Below are 9555 nucleotides of genomic sequence, written 5' to 3' on the forward strand. Positions count from 1 at the left end.
ACAAAACTGACAAGTCTGTGATTGATTAAACCCATCTTGTGGAGTGACTGAGTGACCCACACTTCTAACTTTTTAAAAGATGTTACTGATCTAATATCTGATTTTCAAAAATGGCGTTAACTGGGATAATATGATTGACATTTTTTTCAACTTAATATTTTTTTAAAAGTTGGGGCAAGATAGGGAGAGACCATTTTAGATTTATTTATTTTTGACTTCACTGGATCTTTGCTTCTGCATGGGGGCTTTCTCTAGTTGTGATAGCTTCTCTTGTCATAGAGCACAAGCTTGCTCTAGGGCTCATGGGCTTCAGTAATTTCAGTGCACTTAGTTGCCCCACTGCATTTGGAATCTTCTTGGACCAGGGATTGAACCCACGTCCCCCGCACTGGCAGGCAGATTCTTAATCACTGGACCACCAGGGTAGTCCAGCTTACCTAATATTTTAAGCAGTTATTTTTATGATTATTCATCTGATAATGACTCAGTATGGTTGCCCTGATACTATATGAATTCCTAAATTGGAACCAGTCATAATAAATCTTATTAAATATTCAGTCAGTTCAGTTCAGTTCAGTCGCTCAGTTGTGTCTGACTCTTTGCGACCCCATGAATCGCAGCATGCCAGGTCTCCCTGTCCATCACAAACTCCTGGAGTCTACTCAAACTCATGTCCATCGAGTCGGTGATGCCATCCAGCCATCAATATTAAATTAATTAATATTAAATATTAAATTAAATATTTAAATAATAATTAAATATTTACTTCTATTTAATATGAACCTGAATTAAAATATGCTAATAAAAGGTAAAATATAAAGAAAAACTAGAAATTTTTATGAATATATGCATAAAAATCAACATTACCATTTTTCAAAAAGAAACAAACATAAAATAGAATGCCTTTAAGCATAGCATCTTACTAGCGGGAATAGTCTCACTAGCTACCAGGCTTCCCAGGTGGCACTAGTGGTAAAGAACCTGCCTACCAATGCAAGAGACATCAGAGACATGGGTTCTATCCCAGAGTCCAGAAGATCCCCTGGAGGAGGGGAGGCAAACCACTCCAGAATTCTTCCCTGGAGGATCCCATGGACACCATTGGGTTGCAAAGATTTGGACGTGATTGAAGTAACTGAGCACACACACACAGTCCCACTAACTGTTATGAGTACAGACTGTGTGTCCCCAGCCCCTTTTAAATTCTCAATTTTTCTTATCTGGAAAATAGGAGGAAATAATAGTGTTTGTGGGGACTAGGTAACATCTGTAAAGCAGTTAGCACAGTGTTCAACACATAATGATAACAATAATAAGTAACTTCTAAACAGTATGTTGATACTTAACATTTTTATTTTTCAAAATAGTAGATAATCTCAAAGTATTTCGTGTACTATTGGAAGTTATTGCTTAATCGCTAAATTGTGTCTGATTCTTTTGTGACCCCCATGGACCATCCCACCAGGCTCCTCTGTCCATGGGATTTCCAAGGCAAGAATACTGGAGTGGATTGCCATTTCCTTCTCCAGGGGATCTTCCTGACCCAGGGATCAAACTCACATCTCCTGCATTGGCCTGTGGATTCTTTACCACTGAGCCACATGGGAAGCCAACTGGAACTTATAAAAGCCAAATTATTATTTAAGAGCAAAATCTCTTCCTTGTGTTTGAGTTGAGGAATATTATAACCTAGAAACTGAGAGACTTAATCAAAATAAGTTTGTGAGAAAATAATCAAACTGCTTAAGATAGTAGAATCAAACTTCAAACGTCTCATATACCCAAGCAAACACCTCTTCTTCTACACCATATCTGTTCCTTCCATGGTTTTTCCCACTTGAGTCCATGGTAAATTCATCATTCTAGATGCTTAAACTAAAAACATCAAGAGTTATCCTTGACTTCTCTTTTTCCTTTTCTTGCCACATCCAATCTATCTGCAAATCCTGATGGTATTCCCTTCAAAATACTTGACTACTTATCTCCACATATTCTGCTATTCAACCCTGATCTAATCTGAAGTATAAAAAAATTAAATCCTATCTTGATTTGTATTTCTGTAAATATACATAAGGTCTTCCCTGGTGGCTCAGATAGTGAAGAATCTGCCTGCAGTGCAGGAGACCCAGATTTGATCCCTAGGTCTGGAAGATTCCCTGGAGAAGGCAATTGCTATCCACTCCAGTATTCTTGCCTAGAGAATCCCATGGACCAAGAAGCCTGGTGGGCTACAGTCCATGGAATCACAGAGTCAGACACAACTGAGCAATTTTCACTACTACTACTAAATATACGTAAGTATTAAAATATTTGTTTCTACTTTTTCCATTTTATATTTTGAAAATAATCTTCAAACAATTATCTACCCATATTTTAAAATAAAAACCTCAAACAATTCACAAATACTAATTATTTTGTGGCATAGCCTTTGCTCTTTATAAATAATGCAGTTAAAACATATCATAAAACTTTTCTTCAAATAAGTTGAGGTGTAAAAAGGTAGTAATTGCAAACCTCTAAATTACCTTTTAATGACCAGTATTTAATTGTCAGTACAAGCTTTATTGCATCAAACTAGCTTTTTTTCAGTTGTTAACTATGGGATGACTCATTACTTAGTGTCATTTCTATGATCTTGTTTGCTTCATGCTTGCTTTTCTTCTGTTGAGAAATTATTAGGGCCATGAAAATGAAGCGCCAAAGACAAGGAAGAAGACGTGTTACTTGACCTTTCACACTGCTCTTCACTCACCCATGTTTTCATGAACACCAGATTCACCAAGCTTTCAAAGAGGAATAGCAAGTGTTTGATGATGAAGGAAGTTTGGATTTAATTTTCACTTTGAGACACATGGTTACTATTCCCTGAAAAAATATTGGCATTCGGAAGATGTTCAAGCACTCTTACTCCAGCAGCTACCAATAGGCCCAATTGCATGTGAGGCTCTGGTGGCTCTGAGAGCTGTCAAAGCAGAGATGTTAGAAACCAGCTGCAGCCTTCATTCATGCTTTGAGATCAGGACGAGTAGGAGTAGTCTTTCCTATCATCAAATCCTTAGAGCAGTAACTTGCACATAGAATGTGCTCTTACAGAAAAATGATTCAAATAATATAAGCAATAATAATTCAAATAATAACAACAGTAATAAGAAAAGTAATTTGTTGTGCAGTTTATTAAGCACTTTTCATGTATCCAGGACTATTTCAATCACATCTCATACATTACTTCATCTCGAGAACATAAATAAGCCTACAATTGTGGGTCATGCCCAGGGGAATGGCTTCATGTGGAGTTATGAAGAACCCTCTAAATCTTCAGAGCAGTTCAAAGCCATCTTACAGACAATTATTTTACAAGGTTATGGTAGAACATTTATAAGTACAGTGAATTCTATATGGGAAATCCTTCATTGATATACCATAGCAGTCCTTTGAATAAATATTAAGTCAAAGACAGTCTACAGGTATGACCCAGAAGTAGCAATAATCTTGTCCTCAGCATCACTAAATTGTTTTTTAATCATCCTAAAGTATCATGCATCAGAAATTTCAGATGTAAGGAATTTTTTTCAGAATTCATATATTATTTAACATTTGTCCTTCTTCAGTTCTTATGTATATTTTAAAATATTTTTAATCAAGAAAATATTTTCTGGGTAGCTCTTCCTCTGCTATCATGACTAACATTTTACTATTTTTCTACCCTAGAACTAGAACAATGACTGATATACCAGCAGATGTTTTCAATTAAAAATGTCTCATATTCTTTCAGTTCAGTTCAGATCAGTTCAGTCGCTCAGTTGTGTCCGACTCTTTGCGACCCCATGAATCACAGCATGCCAGGCCTCCCTGTCCATCACAAACTCCTAGAGTTTACTCAAACTCATGTTCATCGAGTCAGTGATGCCATCCAGCCATCTCATCCTCTGTCGTCCCCTTCTCCTCCTGCCCCCAGTCCCTCCCAGCATCCGGCTCTTTTCCAATGAATCAACTCTTAGCATGAGGTGGCCAAAGTATTGGAGTTTCAGCTTCAGCATCAGTACTTCCAATGAACACCCAGTACTGATCTCCTTTAGGGTGGACTTATATTCTTTACAAGGGAGCAAAAAGTTTAAACTTAAGTAGCTGATGTTTGTCAACAGATCAAGTAGTGGAAGAAAACTGTCACCTTTTACTAAGTCTCTCTTCTTTATCTTTCCTTCTTTATTCTGGGAATTTTCTCAGTTTAGTCTTTAAGGTGGTATCTGCTAATAGTTCAGATTATGGCTGCTGCTTAATCCTTCTTTATAAGATCAAAGTAGACTAAACCACAAACTTGAACTTAAATAAGAAATCTAAAATATAAGCAGACATTCTGTATTGAACAATTGCTGATTGTGGCAGATTTTTATCACTTTATTTTGGTTCTAGCACCCTGACTGTATTTTAAATAACCACCATCACCTCTAAGCAGGTCATATGCTTCAGAGAAGTATCTTCATGAATAGCTCTGGCCTAAACTAATTAGCACTATCTGGGTCTATGGTGGGTTCAGAGTAGTTACATGATCTAATTAATAATTTAGTGCAACTAGAATGAAGCCTAAGACTTTAAATCAAAGATTGAGGGAATATGACAAATGCAGTATGTTAATGAAGAACCATACAGCCTAAGAAATGCTGAAGAAAATTTTGGAACAACCGAGGAGAATCTTCCTGAGACTGAAGCTAAGATTTGGGGATTTATTTGTTACACAGCATTAGCACAGTAAAAACCTAGCTATACACCAAAGAAGGTAGTAGGTCAAGTTCTAGATATCTGAGGTCTATCCTTCTGACTTACCCTCATATAAGAATATTACCATCAAAAAATAAGATAAAATAAACCAAAGCAGGATGATAATATTTTAAACACCAGAAGAAACATGTTCACTTTCTGGTAAGGTTGCTAAGCTTGGAAATTTTGAACCTGGCACCAGTGGCCCATCTTCCCTGATACAATGAGGGGTCTGTTGTGGAATGAAGCTAATCAGAGACAAATAGTGATAGAGAGTTAGAGAAATAAAGAGAACAAAAAAAGGCAAAAAGGAGAAGGCTAAAGAGGTTGTGAGTGCAAGAGAAAGCAAGAGTTAGCAAGCAAATAAAAAGAGGAAGAGGAATAAATTAGAAGAACCAGTTCCATATAGATAAAGCTTAAACTTTTGCAGAAACACTCTTTAGGTTACATTTATCCTGTGACTGGCATTTTTCAAATATGAAATACAGATACAGAAAATATGTGTTTATTTATTCAGTAACTAATCAGTGCCATATACTGTTGGATGGTCTCCCTAAAAATCTAGGGGCTTCTCTGACTGTACAGTGGTTAAAACTTTGTGCTTCCACTGCAGGAGGCAAGGGATGGATCCCAGATTTGGGAACTAAGATCCTACATGCTGCTCAGTGCTTCCAGAAAAAAACAAACTAAATCAGTGTGTGTGTGTGTGTGTGTGTGTGTGTGTGTTAGTCACTCAGTTGTGTCCAACTCTTTGCAATGCCATGGACTATAACCTCGGTGCCTGGGGTTCTCTGGGAAAGAATACTGGAGTGGGTTGCCATTCTATTCTCCAGAGGATCTTTCCAACCCCAGGTATCAAACTTGGGTCTCCCTCAGTACAGGCAGGTGCTTTACCGTCTGGGCCATCAGGGAAGCCCCTCAGAAATTCTTAAAGCGAAAAAAATCTTAACATGTAAAAAAAAGTTACAATGTGTTGTGTAGGAGCTGTCACATAGAGAAAGATAATAAGTGCTTAGGGAACACAAAAGAAGGGGAGATTAAACCTGTAAGTAAATGAAGATGGGAAAGATACGGAAAAAGAGTTCACAGATGTGTGTGTGGGCTCAGATGCTCAGTCGCGTCCAACTCTTTGTGAGCCCATGGACTGTAGCCCGCCAGACTCCATGACTTGGAAAATGGGATTTTCCAGGTAAGAATACTGGAGTGGATTGGCATTTCCTACTCCAAGGCATCTTCCCAACCTAGGGATCGAACCCATGTCTCTTATGTCTCCTGCATTATCAGGCAAGTTCTTTACCACGAGTGCCACGCGGAAAGTAGTGAAAAGCCAAAGGAGAAATAGAAGTTGCCTGGTAAATAAATAAATTGTAAATGAGGACAAATTGAAAACTTGCATTTGTACCAGAGATTTAAAATTCTTGTAAACTGGATCAGTCTACTGGCCTCAATTGCCAGTACCTGAGTGCTCAAACAGGGAAATAAAAATCTGCATTCAGGTGTCTACCATCAATAGACCTCACTGATTCTCTTCAATCTTTTCTTTTTAGTTGAAGCATTAAATTATGGTAAATATTTTCTCCAAAGAGGTGAGGAAAGCTGACTTGATTATGAGTCTGTAATATTAGACCTGCTTCAAAAGAAAGCATCAGCCAAGAGATTCCACTGCCAACTAAACAGAATGCCTCAAATCACACCTGAATGGCTCCTGCTCCTCTTTCCTATTTCCAAATACTTCCACAGTTTGTCTAAAATATTTCATTTCCTTTTGTTACCTTGCATTAAATCAATCCAGTTCAAGATTCAGTCAACTTGAATGATAAAGTTCATTTTCAAAGTGAAAAAAAGATAAATGATATGGGAGTGTGGGTAAGGAGGATGGGCTGTAGTCATTCACATGTTAGGATTAGTTTGCTTCCTTCCCTCAGCCACAGCTTCCAGTGTGGAAGAAACGAGTCCAAATGCAGATGGCAGTGTTGTGGTTGGAATTATGAATATGCTTATAGTCAAAGAGATCTGGTTTGAATCTTACCTCTACCATTTTACTATCTTTACAAGATTGAGAAAATTATTTAATGTTTGGGGTATCTCAGTTTTCTGATCTCTAAGATGAGAGAAACATGGTTACCACTATTGTTATATTACATGCATACTTGATTAGCACAGTGTCCAGAGCTTGGTTAAGCAGCCAGTAGGGGCAGTTACAGACACTAGAATGGAGAAAAGGAGGTCATTCTGTAGCAAAAGTGAGATCCTGGGGGAATGGAAGACAACATAGGCATACTTTGCCTTCTCAGTACTTTTGCCTGTGACAAGATCACAGGTGTAAACTCAACAACATGACAACCAAAGGTTGGAGTTGATACAAATACATTATCATGTGTTCAGGATTTTGGTGATAAAAAGATCGTGGGTAGTTCATTCATACTGTATCATCATTTGATCTCAAATTTGATGATTCTGGAATTTTGTTTTCACTCTGACTTTTCTTCTTATGACTGGTCCTTACAGATTTAGGGCAGCAGAACTACACAGGTGCTTAAGGGAAGTGCAAAGAGTGTCTTAAAGGTGAATATTTAAAGTGTCCATTTCCTGGACTGCTTTGCAAAGGCATCCCTTACCAGAACTTGTTTTGAAAGCAGTTTATGGCTGACATTTACAAGATTCCTCCTTTTAAAATACATGCACAATGAGTACAAACTGAGCCAGAAGTGTTATATTTTTATATGCTTGTCATCAGCATGTTAACGTTCTCCAGCTGCGCATTTTAAAAGGACAGGGGAGCCTCTCCATGTTGTGAGCTTGCTGGACTCTTCCTCAGAGCAGTTGCTATGAAGGGATCCTCTTCAGATTCCTTCACACTGCTTACACCAAACTCAAAGCCACGCCCTTGAAATGTGATCAATTAAAACTGCATTTTCATTTATGTTTTTCTAAAACCTGGTTAAAGTAGTTAATTGACAGAAGCAACTGTATTTTCTGATCAGTGGCATAAACTATAAACCTCAAGGCAATTCTTTTCTTGCCAGTAGTTGCCCTTGATAATAAAATAATTACCACATTAACAGCGTTCACTCTATTTCAGCACTGAGGATTTCTCCCACAAAGCACGCTGGAGAAAAGTGCCAGGCCACAAAACAGTTTAATCCTATTATTTCTGCATTTCACCCTGGCTTGGTTTAAGTATAAATGCCCATGCTCTCTGGGTTGTTCCACCTCTGAAAGGCACAGGAAATTTCTTTTTCCAGTTTTCAGTGAATAACAGTATACTAATGTGAAATTGTTTATGGGACTTGTGACTCCACAGTTTTAAAGCCAGCATTTATGTTTTTAATATGAAGTATTCAGCCATTGTTCTGTGTATTTGAGAGGACTAATCTCTGTCCTCAAACCATACTCACATATTTTTGGTTCTCTATGTTTTCTTATGGCCTCAGGCTTTGCTTATCCTAAGCTGCCAAGAATTCTCTCCCTGTCCACTGCTCCTCAACTCCTTTCACCATCTAACTCCTGTTCCCCATCCAGGTTTTGATTTAGTTACCATTTCTTCCAGGAAGCCTTCCCTAATGTCTTAATTCTAGGTTAAATGACATGAGTCCCTATACACTTCTCACATTATATTTTGATTGCCTCTTTACTTGCAGAATTCTCCACTAGACTGAGTTATCTGAGATCAGAGACACTACTTTGTTTACAGAATATCTTTAGCACCTGCAAGGAACACAGTTTCTTGTTTAGTAAATATTTCCTGAAGTAGATTTTATTTTTTCTTCATTCTTTTCCTTCCTGTCCTATGGTCAGCATTTGCTCCCCTCACCCATTAACCTTTGTTAACTTTGGGCTGTGTGGTTTGCTTTAACCAATGGGATGTGAGCAGATATAACACATCTGGACAGACACTATAAATGCACTTCCGTGGTTGACACTCCTCTTATTCCTCCCTTTGATTGTCAGGAAGGCATCATTCAGACAGTGGCTCCTCCTCAGACTTGATTCAAAGAGAGAAGACACAGCGATGCAAGCTGAACCCAAAAGAGCCCAGCAGAACCCAGTAATATGAATGATAAGTGACTGTTGTTGCAAGTTGCCAGAATTGGGGTTATTTGTCACCACAAATAATCAACAAAAATTGATTAATAAATTTATACCTAGAGACGTAACACTACTATAACAAGAACAATAAACTCAAAGCTAGTGGAGGTGATGGAATTCCAGTTGAGCTATTTCAAATCCTGAAAGATGATGCTGTGAAAGTGCTGCACTCAGTATGTCAGCAAATTTGGAAAACTCAGCAGTGGCCACAGGACTGGAAAAGGTCCACTTTCATTCCAATCCCAAAGAAAGGCAATGCCAAAGAATGCTCAAACTACTGGACAATTGCACTCATCTCACACACTAATAAAGTAATGCTTAAAATTCTCCAAGCCAAGCTTCAACAATACATGAACCGTGAAACCTCCAGATGTTCAAGCTGGTTTTAGAAAAGGCAGAGGAACAAAAGATCAAAATGCCAACATCCACTGGATCATCGAAAAAGCAAGAGAGTTCCAAAAAAAGCCATCTATTTCTGCTTCATTGACTATGCCAAAGCCTTTGACTGTGTGGATCACAATAAACTGTGGAGAATTCTGAAAGAGATGGGATAACCAGACCACCTGACCTGCCTCTTGAGAAATCTGTATGCAGGTCAGGAAGCAACAGTTAGAACTGGACATGGAACAACAGACTGGCTCCAAATAGGAAAAGGAGTACATCAAGGCTGTATATTGTCACCCTGCTTATTTATCTTATATGCAGAGTACA

The 9555-nt window shown here is 38.1% G+C and overlaps 1 long non-coding RNA gene across 1 annotated transcript in view; it reads left to right on the top strand.

Moving 5' to 3' along the window:
- LOC122451351 overlaps positions 1 to 8805 on the top strand; it is a 136935-nt gene extending 128130 nt beyond the window's left edge. Inside the window, exon 4 of the long non-coding RNA XR_006272378.1 lies at positions 8707 to 8805. This is a non-coding gene — a long non-coding RNA (uncharacterized LOC122451351). The remainder of the gene's footprint in view (positions 1 to 8706) is intronic.
- Positions 8806 to 9555: the final 750 nt, after the last annotated feature.

Source organism: Cervus canadensis, chromosome 12, assembly GCF_019320065.1.
Source record: "Cervus canadensis isolate Bull #8, Minnesota chromosome 12, ASM1932006v1, whole genome shotgun sequence".
In the NCBI taxonomy this organism is placed as follows: Eukaryota; Metazoa; Chordata; class Mammalia; order Artiodactyla; family Cervidae; genus Cervus; species Cervus canadensis.